The sequence below is a fragment of the Topomyia yanbarensis genome, chromosome 3 (genome assembly GCF_030247195.1).
Source record: "Topomyia yanbarensis strain Yona2022 chromosome 3, ASM3024719v1, whole genome shotgun sequence".
In the NCBI taxonomy this organism is placed as follows: Eukaryota; Metazoa; Arthropoda; class Insecta; order Diptera; family Culicidae; genus Topomyia; species Topomyia yanbarensis.
In genome coordinates, this window is record NC_080672.1 from 282,532,864 (window position 1) to 282,548,836 (window position 15,973).

A 15,973-nucleotide genomic window follows, 5' to 3' on the forward strand; every position below is an offset into this window, starting at 1 on the left:
ATATATTAAAAAAAATCAGTAAGGATAATAAAATTTTGGTTTTAAATAACAATATTCCCGTTTGATATAGTGACAAACAAGATTCAGGTTTGATTTAATGAATACTGTTGCTTGAAATTACCAATAAATTCATTTGTTGGCCTTTCAATAGTTTCAACAAATATTTCATTTGAAACAACAAAATCATGTTAAGTCCTAACAAATAGGTTCGAAGAAATCAAAAAAGATCTTTTGTATTAATCAAAGGAGAGAACAACTCAAATTTAGTTGAAATCAAATAAAGATTCTGTTGGTTTTTAACAAAGGGAACAGTTAGATCTAACAAATTTTATTTTGTTTCAGCAATGTTTCTATTTAAGATTGCAAACAGAAGTATTTGTTGAACTAAGCCAAATATTTGGTTTCGAGAATCGCCCATTTCAGTTTGAAACGGTCATTCGTCAAGTTCTTTTTGAAATTCAACTAAACGTTTTGTTAATGCAAAAAGGCCTGATTCTTCTGCGTGATAGTCTATAAAACTCAAAACTCGCGGTGGTACTATTAAACAAACTGTGTTATACGCCCATGAGGGGAAAACTCCTATGTGCAAGTACTGTAATCAGACAGCACACCATAACATAACCTTGTGCGAAGTATGCATAAGAAATTTCATCAACGACAAACCAACCCAAAAGAGAATTTTCAATGCAAATACCTGAACCACAAACGGTTTCCAAATTTTGTTGCAGGCCATAATGACAACCGTAAAAATAGCATCAAGAACCCCAAAGGTAACATCGGTGAAGAAGGTAATAATAATGACAATGGATTGACACTGGTTACCCGTAAGTGCAAGAAGCTTTGACGATGATGACCTAGACGAGAAAGGCAAAACCGAATTGCATGAGGACGGATATAGCGTAGTTGGTAAATCGATTGCCTTGTACGCAGGTTCGACTCCCAACCCCACACATAGGACTAGAGATTTTTCCAAAAGAAGATTTCTCTAACCCGAAAAGTGACGAATGACCCTAAAAGATAAAAACTCTATAATCGAAAAAAGGAACAAATTAAATGGCCCACATGAAGCAGTAGGCGAGCAGACAAATGTTTCCATGAAAAAAGGTCTTCGTGCGCAATAAAAACTTGCGTGCACGACGTCTAATGGATAATCAATGATATTTGTTTTTAGTTTAATTTTTACATAATGTAAACATATCAAAGATCCACGACTACGTTAAGCTTAAGCTACCGCTCTGAGCCGTGTCAAATAAACGAATTCAAAAAAACAAAGTAAATAAACGCCCCTGTTAAAATCCAGAAACCTTACGCGAGTCGAAAATAAAATTTGGCCGGGATTAGGTTGACGTTTTTCAGAGTGATTGCATAACTTTTCTATATGAGAAAGGCAAAAATGTGCCAAAATCCAAAAAAGTGAATCGTCGTCAAATTTTTTTTCAAGTTTGCATCAAATCTCGACGTTTCATGCACCTTGAACGCATTTAGCATCAAAAATAAAAAATCTATTTTTAATTTTTCCTATAGTTTATATGAGAAATTTCTGTGTGGCCGCACTCTGAAACCCGTAATTCCGGAACCAGAATTCCGATCGATCCAAAATTCAATAGCAGCCGATGGGAAGGTTGCACCTTTCATTTGAGACTAAGTTTGGGCAAATCGGTCCAGCCATTTCTGAGAAAAATGAGTGACATTATTTGACACATACGCACATACATACACACACACACATACACACACATACACACATACATACACACATATACAGACTTTTTCCGATCTCGACGAACTGAGTCGAATGGGATATGACACTCGGCCCTCCGGGCCGGGATTAGGTTGACGTTTTTCAGAGTGATTGCATAACCTTTCTATATGAGAAAGGCAAAAAACAATGAGAAGTCTGTTTGCTCATGAAAAAACAGCAAACAAAAGTTTATCGCTTGCGTGACGTAGTGAGTAAGCAGTTGTTTAGTTGTGAAAACAAATAGTGTTTCCAATTTTGGATAAGCGTTAATCTGGTGCCAAGTTAGTGCTAAATTTTGATGAGACGAAGTCGAAAAGTTAATCTCTCGACTTTGTATCCAATAATTGATTCAATAAATGTCAAATATTCTAAATACATTTATAAATCTTCCCCACAAACTGGTATTTATTCAGTTGGTATAGGAATTGTCGGATAAAACCTCTCGTATACGATTAATGATGTTGGTTAGAAGTAAACAAAAAGTATTACTGCTTATGAAGTGTGCAACAGTTCGGGAAACAGCAAGATAGGGTAATATGAATGCAAGATTGTGTTATTTCAATAACATGCAAGGAGTTTTTCTTATGTACAACCATATGTTATAAGCTACAAAGTAGATGTTACTTGCATCAATTATACATTATAAATGAATAAGGGTCTTTCAGTAATGATACCAAGTGTAAACTGACAGGATATCTTTTCAATAAAATCGCATTTGCAATTAAAATTGCAATGAGCAATCAAGTTTGGTTCAAGTGAACGTTTCAATGGAATCAAAATATAAGTTGTTCCTACTTTTTTATTTATTGGCTCGGAAATGTTCAACTAGTTTCCATTCGAATGGGTCGTATCTCCTCAATCGAAGATGTTAGTTTTCCCATATTTTCCGAATGAGCGACCTGCGGAAGACAAATGGCATCAACCCCCTTTTTTGCAAACATTAGCGGTTCACTGCCAGAAATAGGAAGAGAAATGAAGTTAGTGGTTCACAGCCAGACACATGATTGTCGCATTGCCAAAAATTTAGTTTGAAAGGGATTTTTGAGCAACAGGTAGAGATTATTCAACGCAAACAGGTTGTCAATATGTAACATATTAACCAATTTGTATATTCAGTTCTTGAGAGCTGTTTGCAACAGCCTACTGTTAGGCCCAGTTTTAAAATAAAATAAAATTCAGGATGTGTTATTTCATACACCAGCACGTAGGCGTCTGAATAACATGTATTTAATTTCCCTTAAAACAGTAGCTTACACAGCAGGGGTAGCTGGAGAGGTTGAATTGTATTAAATGCGCACATTTCTCTATAATTTTTTTCACATTATCCAAATAGTCCACTAATTCACTCAAATGAATTTAGTTTTCCAAGCAACGCAAATGCATCAAAATAATAAAACGTTCGAAGGACGGACTACCCTAATAAACATCCTATCATTCAAGAGCCTAACGACCTGTTCAGGGTATCATCCAAACAATATGTGGAATCGTTGGACTACATGGGTTAATGTTCGTGTATAATATTTTTTATTAGGGTACGCTTCACACAATTTCTTCAAAATCCAGGAAGTCATCTGACAGATACTTAAGTCAATGGGGTTGGGGTTTTTATTACAGTTACTTTTTAGTAACTTTTTTGAAATAGCAAATTTAAAGAAGTAAATTATCGCTGTTGGGTTACCATATTTATTCCTATAATAACAGTATCAGTTCGTTCACAAATTTTACTACATGGAAAGGGTTGAAAAGCCCCACTATCAGATACAGGCAGTTATGAACAGCTGAAGAATTATTTTTCTTTTATCGCCAATTGCTCAGTCATGGATAGCTGAAGCATAAATATCCTGATAGGTGGCGCCGCATTATAGAAGTAACCTTTGAAGCATATCTTTTTCCTGACCTGATCTCCATTCCATATTTCATCCTTGCTCCAGCTGCTTGAGCAGAAGTATATTTCAACTAGTCTATATTCCGTGCACAGTGCAAGTAAAAATGTAAAGTACCTAAGTGGGAATAAAATTGAAAACTCAACTCCTGTGCCATAAATTTGCAATTCAGTGAGGTCATTCGTTTGATGAAGCCCTCTCTCCCTAACGAGTTGAAGCTGCAAGCTGGGAGGCACTTTCTTACATACACCTACTTATTACACTGCCCTTTTTCCCTCAACATCATGGGCATTAGTGCGGTTAAGTGGTTTCACCATTGAATGTTCCAGACTACGGGTACAAGTGCATAAATGGTGCATTTATTGAAGAGAATCGCTGAAGTCATCGTAAAACCACACGAAGCAGAATTATCTCCAATGGCTAGAATAAGCTAAATTGTGAGAGTTCACTCGAAGGCTGACGTTACTGTGTATCCTCAAATGCGATATACTCGTTAGTTGTTTCCGGTTCCACATAGTGTTAGCACGAACGAAAAATGGTAACAAGTTGACTGGGTTGGGTATGATGGATTTTTCTTCGTTGTACAGAGAGTGTGCGTAACACTTCTGGGTGCAAACATAAAATACTAACATCCATGTGTGATCTGGACCTATATCTGCGCTAAATTCTATGAAAGTTAAATAAAGGAAAAAACAAAATTATGTTTTAATCAGCGTAGCGATGCAATTGTGCCTTTTTCATGCATGAAGACTATGATTTCATGGCAGCATCGGTTCGTGAGCACTCGACAACTGCGAACCTAATTGGCTATGTGTCGACGTTGGTTGCTAAAGTGCAAAAACACTTGAAAAGCAAATTACAACATTAAATTACCTTAATAAGTTCAGTTTTTTTTCGTTCAAACTTATTTTAATTTGTGGGGAGAAAGGGGGTTCAACTTGAGTCGAATGGTAAATGACACACGGCCTTCGTGTATTAAAATATTAAAACATTGATATGCTAAACAACAAAATATCATGCGTTTCCATAGTTCTTTTACTAGTCACTAGTTTTACTAATGAGAATGAGTGGGAAATTTCTATGTCCAAAGAAACGCGCCTAATTAAGATAAGGCGAATAGCTGTTTTTTTGCGATTTTTGGAAGGGAAAATTAAGATATAGTTCTCAGTCATTACATTCTTTTCGCTGGGATATTATGAAAATGGCTTAGGTATATTCGGATAAAATTTTGATTTAACGTGATATAAACATATTAAAAAGTCGCATTACGCTATAATTTTGTGATCATTTATAAGCGAATTATATTCTGTCGATAACAAACCATCGTTTGTTTCAATTAAAAGTTAACTGCTTCTCCTACTTTTAAATTGCACTTCTACGCTGAAAACTGCATTGACGAACTCTTTTTACGTAATATTTAATTTACGTAGCGTTTTTTTTACTAACTAAATTCGAAATAACGAACTCTTTTTACGGACCAAGTTCTTACAAACCTGTTTTAATCCACCTAGAGGTGCAATTGTGCCTTTCTCATTTCTCCAAACTATGATTTAATAGCTGATTCGTACAATATAACATTATGGAAATGTCTTTCATTCTTATTACACTTGGTAAGTATATATATAAGAGCACCTTTTTGCATTCATCGCGGTATCGATTTGAATCGGAGTTTTCTATGTGATCACACTCCACAACCCGTAACTCCGGAGCCGGAAGTCGGATGGAGATCTAATTTAATATCAGTTTCCGGGGACGCAACACCTTTCATTTGAGACTAAGTTGATCAAATCGGTCTAGCCATTTTCGAGAAACCATTATAACCGTTATTCTGAATTTGGATGCTTCCGGATCCGTCGATGGTGGTCAGTGTGGCCAAAGAGACTTTGAATGACTGTTGGTGACCTAGATCTTCAACAGTTGTGTTTACATTTTGGAAAAAATTTCACCTTTTTACAATTCTGTGATTCGTTAGAATCGGGATTTGCTGCGTGATCGTACGTATCACCCTGTAATTCAGAAACCAGAACTCGGATCCACACAAAATTCAAATGCAGCTGATGGACCTTTCATTTAAAATCAAGATTGCCAAATCGGTTCAGAAAATTCCGAGAAACCGATGTGGACAAATCAACAAATTTTGTTTTGTAACCATACTCTTCAACTCGTAATCCGGAACAAGATGTCGGTTGAAAATGAAATTCAATAGCAACCTATGGGAATATTATACCTTTCATCTGAATCTTAGTTTGTAAAAATCCGTTCAGCCATTTCCGAGAAACCGATGTGGATATTTTGTTAACAAATCTGCACATATACACATACATACATACATGCATACATACACACATACATACACACAGATATTTTGCGATCTCGGCGAACTGAGTCGAATGTTATATGAGACTCGGCCCTCCGGGCCTCGGTTAGAAAGTCGGTTTTTGGAGCAATTGCATAAACTTTCTATATGAGAAAGGCAAAAGAATAATATTTAATTAGCTTAATCAGCATGAGTTCAATGTTATCTTCATGTGATTATATTTTGAAATGTTGGTGGAATTTTGAAATGTTGAAAGTGGAGGAAATGGGTAGAGTGGGAGTGGAGGATGCGTCAGAAATCCTTCATTTTATTTCGGTATTCAGGGTGGATGAAGGAAATGCGGGCGTGAGGGTGGTCCAAGAGGAGGGGAGTGATGAAGGAGGGAGGTGTAAGGGCAAGGCGGGGGGGGGAGGGGCGTCGACGCAATACTCAACTGCATATTTTGCCTTCCATTTGAGACTTGGTTTGAGAAAATCGTTTCAGTCATCACCGAAGAACCGATGTGACTTTAATTGTAGAATATGCTCGGAATTCCGGGCTTCCGGAATTGTCGATAGTGGACAATATATTCAAAGAATGTTTGATTGGCAATCAGTTATCTAGATCTGCGATTAGAAGTAATTTGGTGACCATTTCAATAGTTTTTAGCCTCTGAGGTATTACGATTGTACCGATTTATATGGGAAATTCCAGTGTATCCTTACTAACACCCCTGTAACTCCGGAAGCAAAAGTTAGAACCGAATGAAATTCAGCAGCAGTCAACGGTATTACTGTATCTTTCATTTGAAATTAAGTTCGTAAAAATCGGTAGAGAATTCGTTGGGGAATGGGTGTGATATTAGCTTAGGAACTTGGCGAGTTCCCCGGGGGCGTCATGAACCGTCATAGGTGGCCAATGTGGTCAAAGCTGCTTTGATTGATCATTAGTGATCCACACCCGCAAACTAGAGTAATGTTACATCAATTTTAATATGTTTTACATCATTTGAACATCATGGTGGTTTATATGGGAATTTGCTGTGTGACCGCACTCTTCAACCCGTAACTCCGGAACCGGAAGTCAGATCAACTAAAAATTCAATAGCTTATGGGAACGTTATACCTTTCAGATGAAACTAAGTTTGCGAAAATCGGTTCAGCCATCTCTGAGAAAATTGTGTGTGTTTAAATGACACACACACATACACACACATACATACACACAGACATTTGCCGATCTCGACGAACTGAATCGAATGGTGTATGATACTCGGCACTCCGGGCCTCGGTTAAACAGTCGATTTTTACAGTGATTGCATAGCCTTTCTTTATATGAGAAAGGCAAAAAGGTGCGAAATCGGCAAAGTCCCAAAAAGTCGATTTTTATAAAAAAAAAATTTTCGAGATAACATAAAATCTCGACGTTTCATGCATTTTAAAGATGTTTGGCATCAAAAATATGAATTCGATTTCTGAAATTCCGAAAACTTATATAAAATAAAAGTATTACGGAAAAAAATTGCGTCGCGAAGGCTTAAGCAAAACTTTCATCGCTATTATCTCGAAATCAAGTTCCTCCAAAAATGGCTTTGCGATTACTTGAATTTCCGAAAAAAAATTGGCCAATATCAATTCTTTAAACTGTTTGTAATTTATTTGCCGTGAATCATTCAAGGACACCACAAGTCCCTATACTAATGAAATTTGTCTGGTTTTATGCTTTCAGTTGAGCTGTTTGGCTGGCGTTTTGCAGAAATTGTTAAAATTAGTGTTTTGAGGTTCTTGTTCATTAAACATTGTTCTCGCAAGACATGTAATTAATGTTTTCAATAAAAATATCGTTAAATACCTTTAGAAAAATTCAAACTTATTCTTTTTTTCCACCTCTCAATATATATTACCCATTAACTGGACCAATTTGATAATCGTTTTTAAAACTGTATGCCTGCTATGAAGAAATTGGATATAGGCGTTTTCGTAAACCTAACCTCCATTTTTACTTTCTACAAGTATTCCAAACCGCAAATATTTGGTCTTATATGAAAACATCTTATTTGGCCTGAGCTCCGTTTCTTGCTTCTGCGACTCACTTATCTTGATAGTTCAGAAGTAACCGGTAAAAGTAGACAATTTCGGCTTGAGATGCACTATAGTATAGCTAATTATAGTAACTAGAGGAAATAGCATTTTATCTTCCTCTCTTCAGTATCTGGCACATATTTAGCGTTACGTAAAATATTAGATATCGTGCCTTTATGTACAAAATGGTCTAATCCGACATTCACCACATCAAAATTCAATTCAAAATTCAGTCAATTAGTTCCCGAAACAAGAAACCATTTGTTGGAGCCAAACTTTGCCGAAGTTTTTTGCTTGAATTCCACCGACATGAGTACGTTGCAAACCTACTCCACTAATTGCATTCCAATGAATATCATACACATAGCAGAACTAATGCGAATTTTTCGAATAAATAAATTGTTTTAAAACATTCAGACATGTTGCTAACACAAATCATTTATCAATTTGTTCTCCTGTTACAAAATAATCCAGATAACCGATCAATCGATTAATAGTAACTGATTAATCTAACTAATCGGGAAGCGCAAAAACATATTCGATTATAGATTAATCGATTATTCTAAACAATCAGATAATTTTAAAAAATATTGTATACGGTCCAATACTTTTATAAAAAGTCACAAACAAGGTAATCAGTAACGTTTGAAGGTCGCCAATGTCTTTTTCTGGTCTTCAAAATTGAAATTTAAATGTCACAACCTGTACCTTAAAAACAAAAAAATAAAAATTCAAGAACGGTTCAGTAGATACTTTGAAATTTATTCCCTAAACAAAGCTCAATTTCGGAGGAATATATCAATACGTATTTGGATTACATTTTCTCCATAATTTTAAAAACCAATTATTGGTTCAGTATCAATTCAACTTAAACAATAAGAAAGGAAAACATATTAACCCGAATGTTGGATTATAAGTTATTGAATATTCCAATTAAATATAATACAACTATTTATTACCGAGTACATTCCATCCATGGTAACCACATAACTGCAATCTGCCAATAACTGCAAAGCTCTGAATCAGAATGTACGAATGAGAAATTAGCTTATCAATTGAAATTGATTCCGAATGCTTTGCGATTCATAATCCTGTAATCACCGTACCTGTCATCAGTCATTCATGATTTCTCGTGCTGCTGGTTCTATCGTCTCAAATGCGAAACTGTTACAACCGAAAATTAAACCTATCCGTCTCTCTCGTTCTCTCTGCTATACCCCACAGGAGCGCAATCATCGTCTTCAACTTCAATTCGTTCACATATATCTTGACACAGAAGGAATAAATTATATATCTCGGTGCCGGCGAGCACAACCCGGAATTGGCCGGGAGGGTTCCGGTGCCAGAAGTCGTTACAAAATTGATTCAATCAACGATTCGATTCTCTTCGGCGTAATTTCCCGCACTGAGGTTAGTAGCACCACCCGATATCTGCCACCAAAAGGAGGTTAGTAATAAATTGTAGCAATAAAATTTGCATTTACCTGGACCGCTCCGGTGCCGACTTGGATTATTGTGATTATAATTCAATTTTCCCGCTAACGAATGAGTTGGTGGAAGTGACGTGGAATCAAAACCGAGTCTGTATATACATGGGTAATGTATATCAATAAATATTCTGCTTTAATCCACTTAGATGTGCAATTGTGACTTTTTAATCAATCAGTCATTGTGACTTTAAATGATGAACAATAGGATTGCAAGGTAGATTATGGTATGTATTTATAGTAAGGATTAAAAAGTTTCAAAAGCCTGGGCACTGTGTGGGACTCACTACTCACTTTCGTGCCTATGCACTAAAACACTCCTTACTTTTTTCCGAGATATTACTCTATGAGAGGAAGGGACCGTGAAAAAGTTCTCGACTCTTCTCTTGCTTACCGTCTCCATCTTATACGTCGCCATGTAGCTCTCGTTTCAGTGAGCCATTCAGCCCCCAGCCTAATCTCCATCAACAGGGAGAGTCCCCGGCGGTGAACTCCCAGGTGGCGGTATTTCTAGCAGTACTGATGTCAGATTCGTGAGCCAATTAGCGCACATGTTTGTCACGATAGAGACGGGTAGTCCACGGCGGTGCATCTAACCTACTGTGAATTCCCCGGAAGTAAATTTCTTCCTATACCGATGTTCGTTTCCGTGAGATATTTAGCTCCCCGTTTCGTCCCGATCTCCTCGATCTAGTTCTCGGCGGTGGACCTAGCCTAGTTAACGGACCAGCTAGTAGATGCTGAGGTCTGTTCAGCGGTTCCGGGAGGAGCATAGGTTTCGGTTCACTAGTACCCCAATCATATACCGCTAGCTGTTCGACGATATATTTTCGCTCTAATTCCCGGCGGCAGATCTAGCCTACTCACAAGCAACCTGGTAGGGTATCGAGGTCGGTCGGGCGACATCTGGATCGCTGACGTCCCGACGACCCGAACCCGGTGCTACGTCCAGCACTACTTACCAGATCCCCGGCAATGAACCTAGTCTATACCGACGAAGCGTTCCACGGCGGCGGAATTTTTGTCGAATCCCGATTTGTGGTTTCACGGCGACTTACTAACCAGTGTGCCGCTACTTTGTTGCCCCCTTCACCACTTCCTCTGCAGCTCGGAGAGTTGCTCCGTGGCACATTTCTTCGACAATATTGTCAACTGTCACACCAGGCATAACCCGGCAATTACGCATACTGCTTCCATGGATATCGTTCTTGCGACATGAACAGGCATTAGGCGAACCGTGTTTGTCAATTTTGTCCGGCAGGGCATACCTCAGTATTGAGGATGAGACACCCGCCAGGAGACTTTTCGTGCTGCCTCTTGCTCCTCCGCAATTGGGCATGATCCGTTCCAATACGTTAGTTGGCCTCGCAGCGTTCTTACATATGTAGTCGAAGTGGCTGTTGTAATTTAACCGATTGTCGACCATCACACCCAAGTGCTGCAGGGCACGCATCGATGGGATAGATTGTCCCCCAACGCTGGATTTTTTACGGTTGTTGACCAGCACTACCAGTATTAACACTTCGTTGTATATTATATTTCAGAGCGTTGGGGCAAGTGTGGAGCCCTGAGGTACTCCCGCCGTGTCCCTAATCGACCTCTGCCCAATGTTCGTTTCGTAGCAGTACTCGGTTCTGAAAGTAACAATCTGTGCAGCGCTACGGCGATCGCCACCCAGCTGGCATTGTTGAACGCATTCTTCACGTCGATCGCTACCATTGCGCAGTAACGAGTACATCTTCTATTTTTCTTCGATGCTTTCTCCGCACTCACGATGACTGTGCAGATTGCATCCACCATTGGTATCCCTTTCCGGAACCCGAACTGCCTCTGCGATAGTCCGTTCTCACTTTCAGCGTAAGTCGTCAGCTTATTGAGGATGACCCTTTCCAGGAGCTTACCAAGAGTATCCAGTAGGCATATAGGCCGATACGATGCTGGATCTCCTGGTGGTTTCCCTGAATTTGACAGCAAACCAGCTTCTTCTATTTCTCTAACATTATCCTGAACATGTCCAGAAACGCAAGAATCACGGTCTTCAGGGCCACGTTGGAGATACCATCCGGTCTGGAAGCTTTCTACACTTTCAGCCCTTTTGTCTCCATAAGGAGCTCGCGTTGGAAACTCGATTGTCATAAGCATTCCCACAATCTGCATCAACGTACGGTGTAGGCAGCCATGCAGTTGGGTCATGCGTCGGGAAAAGATCCTACACGATAAATTTCAGTTTGTCAGCGCACATTTTGACTGGCGTCATTGGACCCTTGATCCTGGCCTTAACGACACGGTAAGCATTTCCTCGGGGGTTAGCGTCTACTTCTCTGCACAGTTCCTTGTATCAGGTGAACTTGCTTAAAACTAAATCACGTTTAAAAGCGGCCCTAACTGCCAGAATGCTAGCTTACACTCTTCTCCGACTGCCTCAGATCTTGATCACTGAACGCGTTCCACCAATACACCGGACGCCGGTACATCACATCCCCTCGCTACTTTTTTCGACAACTCATCGGCGCTAGGAATTGGAGTGACGCTGTCAGCACGAAGTGCTTACACAAAAAGGTTATTGTAGAAGTCTTTCATTTTCCACTTTCGCTCGCCAGTCCTCACTCTCCGCGTCACAGTATAATTTCGCCGACCAATGGTGTAGTGGATCGCCTGGTAGTCACTGTGTGTATACTGCTCACTAACTCGCCAATTTATGTTAACCATCAGCGAAGAACTGCAGAATGTTATGTCGATGATGGATTCTCGACCGTCTTGACGGAATGTGCTAGCGGAGCCTTCGTTGCACAGTCTCACATCCAGCTTCGCCAGGGCTTCCAAAAAGCTGTAACCTCTTGCGTTGGTGATCATGCTACCCCGCCCCACGGCCCAAGCGTTAAAGTCTCCTCCTATAACAACCGGCGTTCGTCCGACTAACTTCTCCATTAATGTTGGCCTACTTTCACCTTTATGTACGCTAGGCATTTGAAGCCTCTCGTCGTGTGGTCATTTCCGTTCTCCGGTTTGCAAATCATGCACCTTGGTTGCTTCGTGCAAACTCTAGCAATGTGCCCCTTTTCTCCGCATTTTCTACACAGGGCAGACCTGTTCGGGTCCTTGCAGGTCCTCGCCTGATGTCCGAAATACAAGTACCTGAAGAATTACTCCAACTGCTTGAAAACTTGCTGAGCATCTTTCAGCGACCATCCGACTTTTATCTTGCCGATCTCCGCCAGCTTGTTGACAACGGCCACCGGTAGTCGAATCACCGCCTCCATACGATAGCCCGATCCGGATAGTCGCTAGCACTAGTTTGCACTGCTCGATCAGTGCACCGTTCAGTTATTCTACGGTCGTTATCTCATCTAGACCTTTGCACTCGACTACGGCATCCTGCGACAGGGCTCGCACGTTCACTTCGCTGCCCAGGGATTTAGCAACGAGTTTACGGTAGGTCGAGTTCATAACGGAAGGATCCTTCTTCGGCTTGAAGATCATCTCGCCCTTCTGAGTGCGCCTCGTTCTAACAACGTTCTCTCCCAGCTCCTGTAGCTCTGGGTCCTCTCTCATTTTATTGAGAAGAGCGGCGTAGGACGTCGTATCGTTCGCTTTGGTGATCAGTGCATCGCCCTTGTACCTTTCCCGAGAAGGCTTCCATTTCTCTTTCTTCTCTTGTTCCTTCTTCTTTTCTTCTTTTGTTTCCGTTCCTTCCGCTTCGCCTGCTGGCTTCCCACGACGCACCAACCACGATCTTTCACAACGTTCCTCTGGTCGCTGCAGCCCTCCAGCTTGATCTTCTGCTTTTTAGGGGCTTCTTGCTCCCCCGGCGCGTTCCTCAATTTTTTCTCCGAGCAAGTATTGTGGTAACTCTTTGATGACACTTCCCTTTCTGCCGTCGCGTGTTCAGCGGCTTCCATTAGAGCTTTTTTGGCTGTTTCAGATCTCATCAAGAGCGCCTTGTGCATGCGTTCAGCAGCTGTTAAGGCCGATTTGAGACTCGTCACTAGTTACTTGACCTTCGTGTGCACATTGTGCTTCTCCTTCACGAACTCATAGCGCTCGTCGACCGTTTTCCTCCTTCCGTCAAGTACGACTTCCCAAGATGTGAGTCATTCTGGGTGGTGTCGCTACTTGACATCGGGGTGAACACTTAATTCAGTAACCCAATCTCATGTTGGTGTCCTTGTGGCTCACTCTGTACCAAGCCGCTGCTGGTACTCGCTGTGGCTACCAGTGGCGTAACCAGTGATATCAGCGGCTTACCGCTCCTTCAAATACTATCGCATCCTCTTCATTTGTTTTATTGGATGTCTCCAAGCTGGTGGGTCCTAACACCGGGCCGCTATATCCACTCGTTGTACCTTTTGTGATCCCATGGATATCTCTGCGAGCAGTTAAGTCATGCTAGTGTTGACACTATCTTTCATGGTGAGTAGTATTCAGAGCCGGATCTGCGTAAAATCGGGAATGCTCCAACCAAACCTAATACCACCAAATAAATCGTGGCGAGTTTTAAACGTACCCGGAGACCTGTCAAGGATTTGTCGGGACGGAGGCAGCCGTGCTGTTAGCCCACTTCCCATTTCAAGTCGGTATCATCCTTACTTACTCAGACAGTAGAACAGCACGCCTGTCAGCCCAAAGTCGCCGTCCTATTCGTGATCCGTGTCCTGTTCGTTGACGTTCGCCATGGCCAGTATGCCAGAATCAGGATATTTCTGGCATTGATCCTGATGTGCCAGTTGACACTCCGATTGCGCTAGGGTGCTTTAATTGCTAACATCTTAGATTACTCGCTGCTTACAGACGCTGCTTTCGGAGTTCTTTAGAGTTTTTTAGAGGTTTGGAAGAGCCCAATCCAAACCCCACCATATCCTAGCAAGACTCCTCAACTCGCAGTAGGGCCGGAGGGGGGGGGGGGTGGTTCGTACTTCCTGTCATTACATGTATTACCTTTCAACTCACGAGCATTTTTGTAATTCTGGGGGGAAATACCCGAGGTACCTAGCGTTCAGGGGGGTGACGGGTGACCCACAATTCACACGTCGCACAGTGTCGCCTAGCCGGACAAAACCTCAAAATTTTGTTTTTGATTTTTCATGATCTAATATTTTTCTCTGTTTCTTAACAGGTTGAATAGAGTCTTTCCGAAATATTAAGACTCAAGGACGATAGTTCGATTTTTTACATGACTTCAAAGGTGAAATAGATGATAAATTCCGAGGAAAACTATTTTCAAACCTAAGTTATTCAAATGCACATATCTTTTTAGTTAAGATTCCGATTGGGGTCAAACTGATTTCATGTGAAAGGTTATTCGCTGGACTTATAACTGCCATTCGATTTAGTCGATACAAGCCTTTCTTCTCGCTCAGACATAAAAAACAAATAATAAATCGAGCAATAGTTTAAAGTTATAATGTTCAAAGTGGCTGTACTTTTTTTTGAAACGGTTCGGAAAGATCGCTTGTTGTTCACGATACTTAAAATTTGGTGCACTTTCCGAAAATTAATGTCTTGTTTGGCCCCTTTCTGCCCCGAGGTATGAAAAAAGGTGATTTTTCATGATACGTCTGAAGGAGACGCATGGTAGCCTTTGACTACCCAGAGCTCGCAATATAATTTATAGATGTGTCTTATCATTATCAACAATTGAAAAAATGTGTGTTCTGCAAAAAAATTCACCGCACCTAATTTTTTGAAAATGAATTTTATGGAAATAGTGCACTTTATATTTGTAAATGTTGAATTTTCGAACCACCCTAAGTGCCAAAATTTTGAGGAAATAAAAAAACAAAAAATAAACATCAAATATGAATTCAGCGTCACAAAATTACCCTAATGTGAAGTTTTCATCAAATTCGGGCCACTTTTGAGGTTTTGTCCGACTTTTGTATGGAAGGTGATCACTGTGCGTCGGTTTGGTTTAGAGTTTAGAGAGTTACTGTCAGTTGCGGAGTCTTTGGCAACGTTGTTTCATAGCATCTAGCGCTTTATTTGATCATTTCATATTAGTTAGGAATTCAGTAGCTAGGGTGACGCTGTTATCGACTTTTTAATGGAACGAGATAGAAAGATTGTATCTATGACAAAGTTATATGTCAGGCAATTATAAGTATATCTTCTTAAGATACTAATTTGGTAGGGCTACAAGTTTTGAAATGTGGCGCTTTTTAAAAAAAAACATAACCTGTATGTTAAATTTTTAAACAAAACAGGCGATATCTCAAAACGTATAGGACCTACAAAGTTTACATCTTCTGAAAACATATTTAAATGATAAGACCTCCTACTTTTTCGAAGACACTACATTTCTATCTAGCTTTATTAACCTTCAAAAAGGCAATCTAAAACTATGACTTTAAGAATCATCACTTCTCAATGAAATCAAAAACCTCCTTTTTGTAGTATTATCAGTGAGAGAATCGAAAGCCCGAAAACGCTCGATCATGTTCATTTCAGATTACAAGTTCATTGAAACTAGAGAACTGTAACTAGCCAGG

The 15,973-nt window shown here is 40.0% G+C and overlaps 1 protein-coding gene across 4 annotated transcripts in view; it reads right to left on the reverse strand.

Moving 5' to 3' along the window:
- LOC131689207 (potassium voltage-gated channel protein Shal) overlaps positions 1-15,973 on the reverse strand; it is a 642,177-nt gene that overhangs the window by 186,142 nt on the left and 440,062 nt on the right. The gene's annotated exons all lie outside the window — the stretch shown is intronic.